The following is a 19,333-nucleotide window of genomic DNA, read 5'->3' on the forward strand; positions in this document are numbered from 1 at the left end:
TAGTGACGTCGTTTCAAGCCCCATAAGTCTGAGGAGACCCATTCTCTCAATTGTTTTGTATTAACCAGGCGGAGAGCTTTCAAATAGCCTGGCTTCTCACTTTGTTTTCTGACGCCGCGCCGCTGTTCAGCGCCAATTCATGCTGCTGGGTATTGACTGAATAAGAGCTCCTACCCATTTTGCTAAGAGTATGGCCAGACAGTGAGAGCGTCAGCATGCTTGGATCAGACAATGTGAAGTATTTTCGTCTGAGTGGGGTGATGTATGCTTGATTGCATTCCTTAACCCTTTGCGCTCACTCACTGAAATACTTGTGAGTGGAACGTTTCGACCCGCCTCAATGGAAGTTCAGGAGTGAAATTTTCACCCAGGACTTCGTAAAGTCACAAAAGTAGAAAAAAATGCTACTCTGTGCCATTTATCTAGGATAAAGTCTGCCAAGGACGATACAACTGACATATTTTATGATTCAAACCTTAGAAATATATCTGATTATAAAATCCAGCTGACTCATCTGGAGCAATATTCACTACAGTGTTATATGACATTTCCAACACAGGCTGCCAAACATGTCCCCAATACGTCTGCTGTCAGCTGTCTTACGGAGTTTTCCAAGGAATAATATGTCCGCATATGGGAAGTTTAAAGCAGAGATGTCACGTTTGTCACTATATTTACCTGTGAGTGGGGTAAACTGCAAAAATGCTAAGTAGGTAAGCATGAACTCAGCTGTCAATCATGAAAACAAAGCTGTTTGCTACTTTTTTTTTATATTGCATATGTGCATTATTCACACTTTTTCCTCATGTTTTACCGTTGTTCATGCAACATGTTAAATAAGCACATGCCTAAGCCTTAAGTTTCATACTAGCGACACACAAAAATATCTGGAAGAACAACATGGAACGGCAAACACTTCAGATTAGGGGTGTGTGTGTATTTTTTGTAAATGTGTGCATAAGTTTCAGAGAAGGGGAATATGCAGACCTCTACAGGTAATAACTATGAAGGATGGTTTTTTTTGTGTGTGCGAGTGTGTGCATGTGTTCATTTGTATGTACTGTGCACATGTGCACACTGGCTTCTAGTGACCCTCAAGGGCAGAAAAGCAAAAGAATGAGAGTGTATAATAATAATAATACTGCAGGTTCCCCTGAGCGGTGTGTAAATATGGATACAATGGAAATGCAAGACGCAATTACGGCTGACTTCATGCATTTTTCACTTGCTGGGAGGACAGGGAGGAAGGGATTAAAGCGGGAGGAAGGGAGAAATTTGGAAAAAAAAAAAAAGGGCAGAGAAAGCAGGAGTGGGGCAGTTGAAAGAGGAAAGAATGAGGAGGAGGAATGAGTGAGGGAAACACTGAGTCGATGGAAGTAAAAGGTGATGAAGGAGCAGAGAGGCAGAGCACCGAAGCTTCGAATGAGGGGAAATAAAATGAGAGCGGAGTCGGATACGAGGGGAAGGAGAGACGGAAGTGAGCAAAACTCGAGGGAACCAAAGGAGGAAACAAACGATGGAGTCAGACGCCATGCACGAAAACAAACAGACACAAGGGTGTGCTCTCCCCCTTTCTTTTACTTTGTCTTTCTCTGGGAAACACACACAGAGTGACGCGCGCGCACGCTCGTGCACGCACGCGCACAGACAGTAATCTTTATTCTCTAAATCCTGGAATGCCTGATTGGTTATGACAGAATTCTGAGGAGGTCTTTTCATGTCTTACACTCGCATATCACCACACACTGTCACCGTCTTCCACGCCACACACGCACGCACATACACACACACAGAGATACACCGCTACACACACACCGCTTTTCTGTCATCCTGTCACCCCCCTCCCCCCCTGCCAAGAGCACAGGGGAAAAACACCATTCGACTTTAGGAAACAAATTAATTCACGTGTCGGGGATCAACTGTCTGACTGGGAGCGAGCAGAAAGCCTCTGACAGCGACGCTGCTCCGCTCCCCAGAGTATTTTATGAAAAGTTGTTTTGGGAAGTCGAACTTTAATAGTGTGTCTAATAAATCCCTATGAAACAAACACATTGTTTTAGCAATATGCAACAGAGAGAGTGTTTTTTGTTTTTTTTCCATTCCTGTGATCTTTCAAAATTCTGTTGCTTCCACCTCTCACTAAAGTCACTTGTTTTTTTATTTATTTATTTATTTATTTTTTGGACTGATCTCTTAGCTCCACACTGCACAGTATCAGCATTCAGCGAGTGCACTCTAAAGTCAGGGAAAATTGGTGGGTAAGCACAATATCACTCTCAATCGATGCCTTTTATCATAAGCCCAAACGCTCTCAACGCCGACAGCTCCAAACTAAATAGGAAGTGAGGACAATCACGAGGCGCAGCGAAAATCACAGCGGGTTGTCAGGCAATGAAACTCATTGAAACACAACTACTCCAGCAGTAATCCTGGCACTATTTGACTCTGGCTTTGTGAACTAAAGAGGGACTGCAAATGATCACGCGTTCACAAAATGGGGCCCGTAAAAAACCGCTGGGAAAGCGCTGGCTGAGGGATAAAGTGTCCTCCTGGAAGTCTGAGCATGAAGGTGGTTCGTTAGGTCTGAGGAATGAAATGTCTTCTTGGGATAGAAATTGCAAAGAGAAAAACAAAAGTCTGCGTCAAAGCCATAGGAGAAAACGCAGCGTCTGTGGCGATAAATTCTCCTGAAAGCCTCGTACCCTTGGTGCAGGACGGCCCGTCGTAGGCCGTGTCGGTGCAGTCGCACAGGTAGCCGTTGTACTTCTCCACGCACTTCCCTCCGTTCCGGCAGTACATCCCAAAACTGGTGCAGTGGCCTTGGCAGCCGGGCTTGACCCCCGGCGTGACCTTTGCCCTCTCCTCCAGGTCGAGCGTGATGCCGTTCATCCGCAAGGCTCTGATGCATCCCAGGAACCCCCTCTGTCCTCCTGCGGCGCCTGAGGATCAAGCCAAGGCGGATACAAAGTATGAGAGACGAGATGTGCAGCGTTGTAAGAAAAACACCAAAATAAGAACAAAAACAGAGACAGGCGTGAGGACAGCTAAAATTCAGGGTTACAGAAGTTATTCTGAAAGCAGGAGGCTCTGTTTTAATCTGTTCTACAGAAGTTAATACATCCGCATGCCCGGAGGAAGCCACTGGTGTCACGCTAATCGCTCCGACTGCAACGCCGCCCTTCAAACAACCTTCGTTCCTTCGCTAATTAAAACAGCCTAATGAACACTGTGTGTCTTAATGAACACCTCGCAAGCATATACACACACGCAAATGGACGCGTGGACGTACGAAAACTACAGACATGCAAACGTGCACAATTAAAAGACGCCTCACACCGCGCGCATGATTCGGATGAGTCAATAGGAGCATTAATGCTTCGCCTTGGGGTGTCGATAGCCATTCCTCCAAAGTGCTTCCATCGCCATTCTGGCCGTGCACCATTACAGTCTAACTACCCATTAACTTGGACAAAGTAGGGGCGTTAAATAGATTAATGTGCGCCTAAATGACTAAAGCAATAAACACACTCATAAACATACACCCACAGGTATAGATTGAAACGTACAGACAGGCAGCCCCCCCCCCCGCTGAGGAGGGACACGGTATGGACAAACTCCGCCGTTTGCAGGCACGCTAACGCACGCCGCCATTAACAAGAGCCAGGGGCCATTTCAGTTATTAAAACTCCTCAATGGTGCCATTTGGCTTGTAGCGTCCATTCAAGAAGACTTACACCAAAACTCTCAGGTGCACACTTTCTCTCCTTCCGACAGATGCATCCTCGCTTCCATCTCACAGCTTGACCACAAAGCTACACCGCAAATATGCTAACATTACTAACACATGCACTTTGAGTCTCTCAAGCCGGTGTATTATCGGCACATCAAGACGCAGCTGGGCTTTCACACACTCTCCTCACTTCCCCCCCACCGTCCCACTAAGAATTAGACTTTTAGTAGACCTCTTAATTAATCTATTTTGTACCACTGATTGGCTGGAGGTTTCTGCCACCTGTTTACCCAGGTCTAAATCAGTCTGATTAAACAGACAGCAGGCTCGCAGGCCTGCAGAGACCGGGACGGGCACGGGCACGTACACACACACTTACATAACCAGGCACATTCGCGTACCCACACACAGGTGCATACAGTTTGTGTGAGTCACAGATGCTGTGTAATGCAGTGGGTGTGATAGCTGCTAAAGTCAGCGCTGGCTAATCTGAGATATACTTCATGTGGAAAATGTGCAGCGCATGCAAGCTGCCGTCACACACACACACTGCGACAGGAGGGATTTTTCACGGGAGAACTGATGTTGGTTGAAAGTTCTGAAAAGAAAGGAGCTCCTGATGAAGAAAATTATGTTTTGTGAAATGTCAAATAAATTATTGCTGTTGTGAAGGATGCCAGCGTTACGGAAATGGATCAGACGCTTGCTTCTTCAAAGCAAATAATGTCAATAAAATATACATATTTTCCACATAACTATATACATTGCACACATTTTCAATAAAAGAGACAAACAATAGAAACAAAGATCACACAGCGGTAAAATCCAGAATAAAAAATACTCAATAGGTTGCATTTTAATGAGGTCTAACTTTCTTATCTAAGCAAAAAATGTTTATTTGAATGATATCATTAATAATTACATCAAATAGGAAGTACTGTCAAGCTTTTTTAATGCTATTATAAATTTTCTTTTAAAGCAATCAAAATACTGTGGAAAGTTTACATATTTTTGTGGAGCCTGTTTGCCAGTAATGTTCCATATAGTGCACTAATTAGGGATCATATATTATTTCTAGATTTGGATTTTTCCAAAAAGATTAATATTTGAAAATCAAGTATCGGTCAGGCTTATTCAAAATCAACATATTTAAGACACACGGTTCATGTCTGCTCAGATAAACCAGCATTAAAATGGAAATCCAGGCACATTAGCGGCAATAAAAGTGAATCAGACGCACCATGCAGCACCTACTTATTGATGGTTGAGCTGTTTGTGCCTCGAGGGGGATGCTCCCCTCTAATGATGCTCTAATGAAGAAATATGTTTTTATTCATTCGGGTATTTACAGCGCGCCCAACAAACACCTGATCGAACCAATGAGGGCACGAGACCTTCGACCCTCATCGAGTGTGTGGGTCTGATATGGCTAAAAAAAAAATGCCCTGCTATCTGAAGATGTATCAATGAATGACCTTGTGGGGTGTCATTAAAGAAATCGACCTGCAGTATGGACTGTATACACCGATCAATGCAATTCTATATTGATATCGGCAGACTGCACACGTGCTGCAGTAATGATCTTGCATTACTAGTGTGTAAGTGGGTTAATGGAGTGGCGGCTGATCTTTTTTTTATCTCTATATCATAGCACCAAGGAGATCTGCAGTACAATGTTTACCTCACGCTGTGGTTATTGGGGATGCCCTTTAGGGCTTTTTTGATGGGAATTTTTATTGACGGGGCCGAGACGCCTTTTCAAAAGCTTTTCTAACTCACTGGTGCTTCCAGGGGGGATATTATCATAGAAATCCATATTCCTTCAGGTTGCTTTATATTGTTTTTTCTTTCTGTCTTAGCTTGATAATGGGGTTGCTTCTCAAGAACTCCAGCAAGGAAACCATTTGTGCATTGAAATGAACTGTAAGGCACGTTCTGAGTCGTGACGTCAGGCGAAAACTCAAGCTGGTGTCGAGTCTGCATCAGTGTCAACGTTACATTTCATTACACTCATTAAATGGTACCTACTGTCTTGGCAGGTGAGCGACGCTGGTTTAGCTGTGACAGGTGTCGCACACATGCAGCGAAGAGCAACGAGCACGACGTTGATCCGTGAAGACGCAGGCGAGGAAAAGAAAAACAACGTGCAAAAAGAAAACGATCCAGGCATGTAAGAACTGAGAAAACAACATGCAAAATTATATACATATATAAAAAAAAAATCATAGAGAGTTTTAATCAGGATGGAAATCAGAAGAACAGATGGTGATATTAAAAGGGAAAAAAAAACATGGGATGATTTATGTGCATGTATGAAGTGTTTTGGAAAGCTAAAAGTTAACAGTGTGAAGTAAACGACAGCAGGCGGATGGTATAACATTTACTCTCAAGGCCATTAGAGCAAATGAGCCACTGTGCAGTAAACACTAAAGCAATCAAATGCTTGATGAGGAGCATATTGATTGAGAAAAAAAGCTGAAGAAAAATGGCACAGATGAGCACAGGACTGAGCAGAGCAGAATGAAGCCGCTTATTGTACTGTATGTTTGGATGGAGTCATCGAAACCTTTAAAAAGGTGCAAAATGATATAATTGAAAATCGGAAAAAAAAAACCCAAATCAACCGTCAGGTGCCGCTAAAGGAAATTTCGCTACTTCAAATTCCTGTTTTTATGTCAGTCAAAAAAGAAAAAACTCGTATTTTATTTCTGAGTTGATTTCTATAGTTCAGAGCGTCTTCTATTCAAGCTTTCAGAAACTCACCACCTTTAAAAGTCCCGCCAATAACAATCAGACCCACCTGTGAAGAGGAAAAGTCGGCCTCACAAGGAAGGATCAAGTGAATCCAGACAGAATCTCGCTGCCTGTGGGAGTCTCTCTGCTCTGCCCGAATCGTTTGATCAAACACAAAAAAGATCTCAATCTTTTCTGGGTGTCAGAGGCCAGATCTAAACCACTTCCCTTGAGTGGCCGGGTCACTCGCTGTGCATTACTCTGTAACTTCTCAAAGCAATCCTCAAATCAGGATTAAGCAGGGATTAGAGATCAGATATGAGAAGCAGCTGTCCTCTCTGTGGTTGTTGTTACACTTTTTTTCCTTTGCTCTCCCATTCTGCTTTTTCCTTATTCTTCTGTTTCCCCCCCACCCCAGTATTTTGTGTGTGTAGATTTATGGACCGAGCCCTTCTGCTGTTTGAATACACGAATGCAAATGACGCGACAGTCCAGGCTCTGTCTGGAAGCCATTATGTTCCTGCTCTCATTGCCAGGAGTCGGGGAAAGACAGAACCTTTCTTGCCCCTTTCTATTTCACTAAATGAGAGTACAAATACACCGAGAGGCAAATTGGGCCGCGATAAGGTGGGGATGTTTCTGCAGTGTTCAAATCAGCAAAAGTGATGAGACGATGAAATTATATTACGGGCGGGGATCAGGAGGGTTAAGGCTATCACATCGGGATGCCTGATTGGAATTTGCAACAATCCTTTGGGCATAATTTTTTTTTTTTCCCCTTTCCATGAGACAGTAGGAAGTCTGTGATCCGCCTCAGCACTTTTTCCTTCTATCCCCAAATCCCTAAAACTATCTGAGCCCCTGAAGTTTGGTCTGTGGAGTAATGACAGCTCAGCACAAAACCCAGAATGAGACAGAGGAGTGAAAGCACAAGGAGAAAGCTGGACGAATCTTCCGCCATTTGAGCCGGAGATGAGCTTGGGAGGCATTGTGTGGAGAGGTAGACGAGGCCACCGCTGTAATAAGTGGAAATATGTGATCATAAAAGCTTAGTTCTGTCGGGTAATTGATACATCGTTAAGGGTCGCGGCGATCTCCTCTCCGTCTTCTGTGTGATCTTATTTCAGAGCGGCACTAAAGCATGCATCAAAGAAACGGGGGTAACACGCCATCATCCCGAACACAAAGGTTTAATTCTAAATTTATTAAGACTCCTGTCGGCTACATGGACGAGCTTTCAAGAATCCACGTGTGTGTCCATTAGCTGTGCGTGTAATTCGCTGTGACGCCTCTGAAATCCAGTAAAACCGGTAAATCCTCACACATTCTCACAGTCCATACCAGCATCGCTGGAAAATACAGAGAGAACCGAAAGTTTTTTTCTAATTAACAGTTGAAGCCAATTAGGTTCACATGGATCGCGTGTGCGCCAGGGCGTTCGGTTTCCACACATACAAGCACATAATTATAGCGTGCATGCCTCTGAGAGTGTCCCCTTCTACACAAAGCACATATTAAATGTTCAAATTGCAATCAAATGTGTGTACACAAGTCAGTCCCACACATGAGAGTTGCTAATTGTTTGAGATGTGTGCGTGTGTGTGTGTGTGCGTGTGTGTGTCTTACCCACGTAGAGCTGACTGAACAGCTCTAGGCGTGTGTGGCCCTGCGCCGGGGCTCGCCGAGACGCCCGGTACGTCTGGTCCAGCTGGAGCACGGCCTCTTTGACGTTGCGCTCGGCCACCACGCGGTGCCACTGGTCGTCGTTCAGCGGCGACGCCGAATGCACGGATAACTCCACGGGCCCGTTCCCAACGTCGAAGGAGAAGGAGACCACCTTAGGGGCTGCAGAGAAACATAAAATAACCAAAAATCACAACTTTCTGAAAGCCCACATAGTTCACTCTTGCAGGTAAATATGCTTTCAGTTTCTAATCTAATGGCTCATTTGTTTCCAGGCCATTCATTTGGCTTGTATAGATTTCAGCTTTGCAATACACGGCTGCTCACAGCTTTGGACAGGACTAATCTCGCAGGGCGTCGATAGATGCCAGGAACTCCTAGTTTGGCATGACAAAAAGCCGTAATCACTGCAGCTTCCATGAGCTTCTCTCCCCCCGTCGCCGTCGTCGGTCTGCAGCAGGTTTCTGTCATTTTTGTTGAATGAGGAAACATTGAGCAGGTGAGAGTAATGGCATGGAAAGCGTGTTAATAAAGACACAATAGAAGGCGCACCAGATGTAATATGGCCTCGTTTCTGAGCAAGATTAATCTTTGTCATTTACTTTGGAGTGGGTTTCTGTATCCGTGTGTTCATGTGTGTATCCTTGATGTGCTCTGGAGGACTGAAGCTAATGGACTGCTTTAAATTCAGCTAACACACTTTAGTTTAAAGCTGATTTATTTTGAAAGCCAAAAGGGGGCACAACTGTACCTTTATTGATTACGCAAATGTTTGATGTTACTCTGAAGGGAGGTTAAAGCTTTTTCTTTCTTGATACTGTCGATTTTCTTACGATACCATATATGAGACCTATAAAGCAGATTTTGTAGCAAACTGTGGAAATTCCTGGTGATTCCGTATGGCCGATAATCACGCCAGTGCGCTTGCGGCCACAGCAGTGATAAATGACTCTCCACGTCATCGGTTCATTATGCCTTCATTAGGCCCAGATATAAAGGGAGGATAATTTTATGTAATAGTCGATGTGGAAATGAATTTCCTCCCTTTTCTTTGCTCAATCAATACAGCTGCTTTTTTTTTTTTTTCGTTTCGTCGCACTTTCGTCTAATTATCTTTTACCATTCGCCTGCTTTTTATTCTTTAGCCTTGTGTTGTTTCTTTGAATCCTTTATTTCTTTCTTACCTCTTCAGCTCTGTTTTCCATTATTCTTCCCTCACCTTGCTCAACTATTTTTCTTCTTCTTCGTGACTCGATTGTTCCTGTTTTTTCCGCCATCAAAGCCTTTTCTCCTCTTTGTTTCATAATTCCTACTTCTCCTCCTCGTCTGCATGCGGCCTTGTACTCGTTCTCGTTCTCCCATCCGTCCTTCTCTTTCTTCTTGCTCTCCGTCTTGATCTCTTGTTTGCGGACAACAGATGAGATGCAGAAATCGGTCCAGTTACAGCCTGCCTGATCGCGTTGAGTGCATCACCCCATAAGATAAATAATGAAAAAAGGCGCCTCAAAACTTAAGTGCACGCAGTTCACAATCGATACAGATACACACACACACACATACTCAAAAACAAAGTATAAGGCCTCTGACAGCCTTTAGAACAATGAATTAATGATGGCTTGCATGCGCAGGGCGGGGAGGAGCGACATCAGTTATTCTAAAAGCTGAAAGAAAGCCAAACGTACATCACAATACTCCGCTGGAGACGCAGCTCGAGTCGAGCCCAACGTCGTGTGAGAGTTTGTTAGGCAATTTGTGTTTTGTTTCAGCGGCTCGGCAAAGCAAGATGCATGCCCCACAACTTTGTGTCTACAGGCAGAATAAAAACTAAAGTGCCCTCGGAGCCTCAGAGCCTGCCTCATCTCTTTGCATAGGCGTGATGGATGCTGCAAGTGTAAAAGTGTGTGTGATTGTAATTTCGCCTTTGTATGCGTGGATATGCTTGCGCGCCGGCCTGAAGAATCCCTGAAAATCTTTTCTTTATTCTTTTTTTTTTTTTTTTCCCCCTTCCATTTTGCTATTTGTTGTTTCTATTAATCTTTAAAATTGAGGCAGAAAAAGCTCAGTTGAAAATTATGCGTCAGCACAGAGCAACCAAATGATGACAAACGGAGAAAGAGGCTGTGAATGTCTTTGTGAAAAACGCTTTCTTCCTGTGAAGCTGTGCATGTGTGTGTGTCTCATGTGAAGCTCCGCTTAATTTTTCTTCATCTCTTCCTTCTGAAGGCCGGCAGAGTATTATCTTTTTGATCGCTTTTCTGTTGTACTTGCTCGTTCTTTTTTTTTTTTTTTTTTTGCTTGTCTCATTTGCTTTGTAGCCTTTTGGCTCTGTTCTTCACTCGCTGGAACCGACCGGGCCCTTTAAGGATGGAGCCTCTCTTTAACAGCAAGCCAAAAATCAGAGTATCACTGCAGACCTGCCTCTGTTGAAGCCAAAGCAAGACTCAAAGCAATTTCTTAAAAGTTATACTTGCCTTGTGACAAAAAAAAAAAAAAAAAGAAATCTTTTTGGAATAAACTGTTTTATTCTTATCAGTAAAACGTACATGTTCGCGATGCAAAGGATCTCCACTCGTCCCATCTACAAAGACGATGTAATAAGATGAAGATTAACTGTGTGCTGAACTGGAGTCTGGGAAAAAAAAAAGACCTCTTAGAAGATGGCGAGATGCTACTATAACAAGCCCAAACGACATCTGACAAAGCGGCGCAGTCTACTTTCAAACTTAAAAGTAAACTTTCTATATCAGGTCTTCACATGAAAAATAAACTGGCAACAACACAGGATTTTAAGCTGAGGTCTCCGGAGGAAAAGTACATTTTTTTTTTACTGCTGGATAGCAAGGCTGAAAATGTTTATAACTTTTGGGCATGAAAATGCGGCTTCTGAAGGACTCAGAAACACGGCATATGGCGTGTGCATTTCCTTGAGCCACGGAGCATCCCGGGAGGTCCGGCGTTTGAGCGTTTAGGGATGTGCGTGTCTGTCCCCCGTCCCTGCTGCTTTCACACGGTTCGGAATGTTGTTACTGGTGCTCACAAGTGTGTCTCGCTCGCCTCTCACTTTCAGAACTCAAAAAGGAATCGTGCACACCTGATGACTTTCACTCCGCCGAGGTCACAGTAATGTCTTTTGTGTGTATCCGCGAGTGTGTGTTTATGTGTTTTGAGCTCCCGCAATGGCACAGCCATGCTATTTTAGCGTAATGCTAGTCATTTCATGCCCTGACTGGATTGCAGCAGATAGAGTTTTTTTTTTTTTTTTTTTTTTTTTTTTGCAGCGGCGAGAGGGCAGAGATTATGTGTGTGTTTATGTGTGTGAGTGTGGCACGCGAGTCATTTCACGATTGTGTGTCTAAATGTGTGCTGTGGGGCAAATGCAAGATGATAGCAGTGAGGGGAGAGGAGGAAATCGATGTGGGGGCATTTTGAAAGCCTCAGGAGACACACGCACAGAGCAGCACCAGCTTTCTCTCGCTCACACACATACACACACACACACACACACACACACACATACAGACATTCTATTGCCCTGCCTTATGGGACACCGGGTGGACATAATCTCAACTTGAAATTTGCCAAACCCTTAACATGTCCCTGCCCTTAATCTAACCATAAAACACGTCTGAACCACCAAAAAAAACGAGGATTTCCCTCAAGTGGGCCTTAATTTCTGTGGAGAAAACGACATGATTCTCTTCCCACAGTGTCATGAGAGTCTTCTCTCTGGTATTGTGCACCCTCCAGCGCCTCGAAGCAATATAACCTAAAAACACTAAGTTGTGATGCTGTGCATTGGACTCCATAGGAAGATTCAGCCAGTGGTCCAGTCCATAAATAAACTGTCTCACACATCATTGCATGTACAAAGTAATGTTTTTGTGAAACTTTCATAGTAAATGCTGGCACGTAATGAAACGTAAGGAGGATCTGTAGTAGAAAGACACAGTAGAGATTCAGATTGAAGGCTTCAGACAACCTTTCTTTTCTTGACTTGGTGTCTGATTCGGTGCTTGGCAGTTGACCACGGTATGGCCGGCCGGCCAGGCCAGCAGGAGGAGCAAGCTCGGACTTCTCTGGGACAAGAAACCTCTTTGATTGTCAAAGAAATATAATTAGTCATCAATGGACCGCCCTGCCAGGAAGCCCCCTTCATAATGAAATGGAACAAACTGGAGTCCAAGAATATTAAAAAAAAAAAAAAAAAATCTGATTCAAACAGTTCGACTGTTGCAGAAAGTGAACTTAATTTAAGATATCTGAAATGATCCAAGCAGCCCGCTGCCTGACATGTCAATCATAAGTCTCAGACCACAGAAAGGCCAGAGGAAGCTTCTCTGGACTCATTTTCCACACTTGCATTTTTCCCAGAGGAGCCGAGGTGTTTAAGCTCCACAGAGATTCACCTCATAACACCCTCAAAGTCCCTGCTCAGGGCACTGCTTTGTGAATGTTGAGAAACTTTTAGCACGGACTCATAATACCGAACTCCACTGACTAGCAGAGGACGTTTGGAAATGAAACTCTGACTAACACACACGATGTTTCGCCTGTTTTGTTTAGTCCACAACAATTAAGCCGGAGCAGCAACTTTCTTTTTTTTTTTTTTTTGACAGATGTTTTCTGGTTATAAAGTCCATGCTTTGTTGGTCATTTCTGCAGAGGACGACACTCAGAGGGAGTTTAAAGCTGCTGCACTTTTGATAAGTCAGTGACCTAATTCGCTTAATCGTCCCGGGGGTTTTACCCTGCTGCGGAAAAGCAAATCACAATGTGCGAGAGAAACTTCTCCCCTTGGGAAAGGTCCCTAACAGACGCGTTTGAGGAAATTAAGGTTCCCAAAACTCTGGTGAAAAAAGCAAAATGTGTGTTTTCAGAATTCAGACACAGTAGAGTGGAGGAGTCTGAATGTTTATATTTTATGATTTTTACTCGCAATTTAACTTTATGCACTGAACTTTTATCGTGAATTTCAAAGGAATACATTATTTTTCCACATATTTTTACTAAAGGTGAAAGTTTGTTTATTCGTGCGTCACATTTAGTTTTTTAATGTGCTAATTTGTGCGCGCGTTACTAAACACGGTCACAGAATGGATACGAAACTGCAAATGCCCTCCGTGTGGGAGGACTTTGGTCTTTTCATCATGTGATTGTCCACCCGGTTTACCCACGTCGGCGCCGTCACTGAGCCGCCATTTAGTGTGTGTGGGTGCATGTTTATGCCTGCACGCATGGCGTGATGGAAAAGGTTACAATTCCTTTTAGGAGAGCTTTAAATGTGCTTCTAGCTGCTAATTTTTTTTTTTTTTTGAAATCAGAGAACTGTGTGCGTGTGTTTGTGGCTGAGAGAGAAAGAGGTTGTGTTTTTTCACCCCTTAAAATGGGTGATTTGGTTAAACAGAGGTTCAGAATGGACATAATTATCGCACACACCAATTATCTTAAAAAATGATTGCTCTCTCTTGCAATCACACAAAACATGCACTATAATCAGGAAGACAAATGAGTATTAGGAGTGTGTGCATGCCTTCATCGGCCTTCGGGTCTATGTGCGTGTGCAGAAAAGGTTTCACCCGACACTCTCTGGCAGACCGCCGGATTAAACCTCACACCCGGCAGGATAAAGAATCAGACTGAGACGAGACGGGCAGAAAGAAACAACTCTCACGCAACGCACGGAGTCAATTTGAAAGCATCTTACATTTAAGCTCCAGGCGGATGAAGTCGGTGTTGCCCAGATTTTCCAGAAAGACGCCGTAGGGCGCGCTGGTCTTGAAATAGAAGGAGATGTCGGCGCTGGTCTCGCCCTGGAAGGTGGCGAAGTGCAGGTACGATGACGGGGTGGTGAAGGAAGCGGCGTTCCAGTAGTTATCTGGAGGAGAAAGAAGGAATAGAATTAAAAAAACAAACAACATCCCACTATGTTTGGACCAAACTTCACCCTGCGTTTAGCACTGTGGAAAACATCAAAACCAGCTTTGGTCTGATAAGCAGCGGGAGAATTAATCACAGAAATGGTCTCATTTCAAATGGCCGAGCATCCATTCCCATTTCGCTCAAAGGACATCCATCCAGTCTGGAGAAAATATGGTTATCACAAGCCTATTGTTTAATGGGATTCATTTAATATCTCTTCAGCAAAAAATTATTTCATCAACGACAATCTATTTCCCTATCAAGGTCCTAATGCAGCCTGTAATTTCCTGTAGCTTCAATATTATTTAATAAAAGTCGATCATATCTAACGGCGGAGAGAAAAAGAGACTTCTTTCTCCTAAATGAAGACGGAGAAATGGGACAAGGGTACGACGGACAAAACGCTACAAGATTTTTGATGACTTTTCTAACGACTTCTGAACGTACGGAACTGGAAGGAGCTAATGAAGACGAAGCGGAATCAGACTAAACAGCTGCTGATGAATTATCAGGCTGCGGTTGATGAAGTGACTTCTCCGACGTCTCTGTCTCGCCCCGGCCACTCGGGGGAGGATGAGCGGAAGCGGAAAGAGGTCGGGCACGGGTGAGAGGACAGAATACCGAAGAGGGGATGGAAAATAAGAAGAGGGTAAAGTCAGGTAGAGGGCAGACGACGCCAAGGGAAGTTGAGCCACAGGTCATTTGAAGGGCGGGAGGAGGAAGAGGAGAGCGAAGGCTAATGTGACATCAACCCAGTGAGATCTCATTTATTCCTCAGAGAGGAGGCACAGCTGCCTCCTGGAGGGGCTTTAATCTGACTGCACCCTGACACCCGGGCGCTTCGGTCAACACCGAGACCAAACTGTGGGTCCACATCTAGAAAATCAAAGATGACTTGATGGTCGGGTTCAGGCCGGATGAAAGTCAGATTAAAAACCGTTGGATGATGCCAGCAGTAATTGAGAGAGCGTCTGCAGGAAATTATCTGAATCAATGCAAAATCCAGACGGCAATGAATCTGTGGATTATTTGAACTGTAATCTGATGATTCATCAAACTGGCTTTCCCTTTAAACAGTTTATCTGGTTTGACCAGCAGTCCAAACCTGACAGGCATTTTATTTCTTACTATTCAAAAATAAATCCTTAAAAATAAGATTCTTGTGCAGAAAATGTGTGTTATTTCTTTTCCACTGATAAACGACAAACTTTTTCGTCGCGCTGAAATTCCGGCCGACAAATTTTCCGTCGGGCAGCTAATCGATTATTGACTCACCCCCCCCCAAAGACAGTCTCTTCCAACCGTGACCCTTCACCCGTTACAGAACGCGGTCCCTTGTGTTGCGTGTGTGTCGGGATGTCTGACGGCTGCAGGTGTGCACCGGCGTCCGTGCATTTCTGTGTGTTTGAGCGTCTCCTCTGGTTCAGTGTGATAAGCGTCCCCCCCCTCCCCAATAATGACCGGACTGAATCCTCCCCTCTACCGAGTCGCCCCGCATCCTGTCACCGGGGGTGAGGGAAGATAGCAGCCGGCGCGCGCACACACCACACACACACGCAGACAGCCACCTACCGATGCTGTCTTTGTGATTAGTGCGTTTGAAGTTAGAACACTGTTAATTTCTCTACGGGAGGCGCGTCCAATTATTAAACAGGGTTAATTCCGGACTAAACAAGACCGTGCACGCAGAGCGCCTGCAAGAAAATAATTCAGCCTTTGTTTACTCAGTCGTGGCACATGCAGGGATTAAAGCTGGCATGATGATGAAGATTTTTGCAAGGAATCGCCAAAAAAATGGAACAGTGATGCTGAACATATTGAGGCATATATGCAAAAAAAAAACAACAAAAAAAAACCAGGACTTACTCAGCATAAGAAAGCTCCATCAACTCAGGTATTTATTTGTATGCACCGACTGAAACCGTAAAGAGCTTCAAGCAAGAGAGTAAAAAAAGAAGTCAGACGGAGAAATAGAAAGAAGGACACTGGGATATAGAATTACAGCTCGGAGGCGAGTTTCCAGTTTGAAGGAGGGAGAGAAAATAAGAAGAAAAATACAGAGTAGAGGAGGAAGGCAAAATTGCTCAAAAGGGATCCATAGTGTGAGAACTGAAAAAGAACAAAGAATTAGGGGTTGAAAGAAGTGAAGTGCTGGCGTGAAAACAGTGTTCAGAAGGGAAAAAAAAGTAGACAAATCGTAAACCTCCGATTGCCTTTGTGCCAAATTCACAGATGCAGCTGGTTGGCGGCGCTCTGAAGCACATTTATCAGGACCGCGTCGAGATGACTGTCTAACAAATGGTGCAAAAGTTTGAGCAAATAAATGCCAAAAACACGACTGATACTAGAGAATTGATCACGATATTTATTATGATATCAAGTAAAACAGATTTTCTATTGTTGCGGTCCGTCTGGTATAGGCATCCAAAAGCCACATCACACGTCCGTCGAGCCACTTGTGTTGTCTGCGCCAAGCCACTTTCTCTTATGTATTTACGTGCAGCGCACTTATCGCACACAGGACCAGTAAATGGCGAAGCCTTTTAGGAGCGGTGTCAGTGGTTGGCGAAGGGCACCGGTAGACGGTTTTCAAATGGAATCTGAAGTGGCTTTCTTGACAAGCCATTTTTTCTCAGTCTAATTGGTTCTCAAGGTAGTGCCAATGGAGTGATTCTCATCTTGTTGTCACTCCTCCTGGTCGGCCTTGGTCTCATCGCGTGGTCCGCTGCCGGCGAGTTCAACTCCAAGTTTTCTTGATGCACTTTTGTAGCTTTTTCTCTTGACAATGTTAAAAGTTTTTTCTTTTTGTGGGTTCAAAGTAATAAAGAGGTGTTTCCCTCTGTTTTGAAGCTTGACCCAGGTTTTTTTTTTTTCAGTTTGTGCCATCCATCCATCAAAAAAGCCAGTGTGCCAAGCAAACAACCCAGAGAGCAAACTTTTTCCTAATCAACTGTCATCCAGACCAGGGAACTGCGCCTCACTCCTGGAGAACTGTTGCTGATTGGGTCCACGGCTTTATGACCACGGTCTGCCCGTCTCGGACGGCGCCGACCAGCAGGATAATGTGCCACATTACAAAACTTCAATAATCTCAAAATGTTTCCTGCCACAGCCAAGCGATCTCAATGTAATAGAGCACCTTTGGGATGGGATGATAGGAGAGACCCGTGTGTGTGTGGTGTGTGTGTGTGTGTGTGCAGTCCGCCAATGGCAGCAGCTATATGATGCTATCATGTTGAGTCCACGCCATGAAGAATTAAGGAATACAGTAAAACTCCATTCCAGGAAAGTGTAACTATGTTGCAGCCGATAAGCTGAAGTAATAACTTGATATCTGGCTCGACAGTTTCTTACTGTCATAACGGTCACGAGAACGAACCCAGCCCTCCTGAAACATCTGACTGCACATTTCTTTGTCCAACATGAAATTGTTCTTTTGGTTGATTGTTTAACTTTTGCATTGTTAACTGTTCCTTCTATGCTAGTTTAATACTTTTGATCTGAATGTCTGGAACAACATATTGGACAACTTGGGATTTTGCAATAATTACCATTTATCATTTTAATATTCTTACTGCACTTTGATAAGTCCAATAACATGTATTTCATGTAAGTAATGCTTTCATTTTCCACTTATTTGATATTTCAATTTAACAATTTCTTCTTTATAAGAGTTATTGTGGAGAAAAAAGAAACTTCACTGTTTCCTTTTTACTGCAATCAATCTGCTCATTAAATGCAACACTGTGCTACATGAGACACCGATAACAGCTGTTGACCTTTGGATAAGCTCACGAGGGCACGCTTATTTTCCCTGTCTTTTGTTTTTTTTTTTTTTTTGTTTTTTTCAAAACCGTGCCCACTGAACTGTAGAGGTTGACACGCGCGATATATTTCAGGGTGAAGTTTGGGTCTGAAAGCCAACGAGATGATTCATCTGTCTGCACCCGACCAGATGGGTTATGGGCCACAACCAGCAGATGGCAAAGGATGACTGACTGCACTGTCTCAGGTCATTAAAACAAACATTTTGCAGCACGCACACGGAGGTAAAATACAGTACATGTGCAGCCGCATGGGGATAAACCAATAACTGTACACTGTCGGTGGACACTGGAGACCGCGATAGGTCACATTAATGACCGCATCCTCACAGATGCTGCGTGTCGGCACGGCGGGATGTTTAATATCCCTGTCGATTTCTGACATTTAGAAACTCGGGGCGACTGAGCTTATTATGCGGTTTGCTGGAACAAACATGCAATGTGCCATCTAATTTAACTTTCCCACTTGTTTTATTGTGAACTTCAGGTTGGTTTTTTTTTTGTTTTTTTATAAGGGATAAGAATAGCTTCATCTAATGATGAAGGCAGCGGTAGCGATCTCAGAAGGTCACGTCTCTCACTTGCGGAGTGGCCCCAAGGACAAAACTCAGATACGATTGTTAAAAACACTTGAAGATAGATATAGTTCTGCAAGCGCGTCGAACCGCGCGCATTTCCTCCTTGCTTATTTTTTAATTTCCATCGAGACCTGCATTTCATCTCATTTGAGTAATTGAGCCATCTGTGGCATGTCGTTTTACGGTCTAGGTACTGTATGTTCGGTAAACGCGGCGTTTGAATCTTCAGGTAATTAGTTTGTCTGTCATATGAGACCTGCAAAGCCTTTATCAATCTCACAATGTAATTAAGTTACATACCAAAATCCCCCAGAGCTCGGAGGTACACAAAAACGAGAGATAACATGAAACACGAGGGGGAAAAAAAAAGAGGAGAATATATTATTTCACTCCAAAGCACGACCTTAAAAGAGCAGAAATGTTAAAGGGAAAGGCTTTGGAAAAAAAGTAATACTGATTACACTCGATCAGATAAAAGAGGGAAAAAAGCACAGCTTAATAATGAAGTTATGCCATTTGGAAGATCTTTCCACCTTCTGTTTCTCTTGAAAATGGCTTTTCTTTTTTTTTTTTTTTTAAAGGAGAATGGAAATGATGTTGCTCCTCCGTCGGTTGTTTCATCCACTTCTTAAGTCCACACAATAAAAAAGTGACTAATCCCTTTCCAACTCAAGCTACAATTAACGCTACGGTAAGGAACTGTTTTGTTTGAGGATGTAAAGAGGAACAATTACACAGATGCGCTGTGTCACTCTTATTATTCACATGATGTTGGTGTTACAGTGCGTCATTAGCGGCATAAACAACTTCACTTAATTGAGTAAAACAACATGCTGGAATGGGTTCATGAGTTCACTGGATTGTAC

General features: G+C 43.7%; 1 protein-coding gene across 1 annotated transcript in view; it reads right to left on the minus strand.

Annotated features, from left to right (window-relative positions):
• The window catches only part of cntnap2a (contactin associated protein 2a), a 205,846-nt gene that overhangs the window by 23,524 nt on the left and 162,989 nt on the right, over positions 1 to 19,333 (minus strand). The window lies entirely within an intron of this gene.

This window comes from Salarias fasciatus, chromosome 9, assembly GCF_902148845.1.
Source record: "Salarias fasciatus chromosome 9, fSalaFa1.1, whole genome shotgun sequence".
Taxonomy (NCBI): domain Eukaryota; kingdom Metazoa; phylum Chordata; class Actinopteri; order Blenniiformes; family Blenniidae; genus Salarias; species Salarias fasciatus.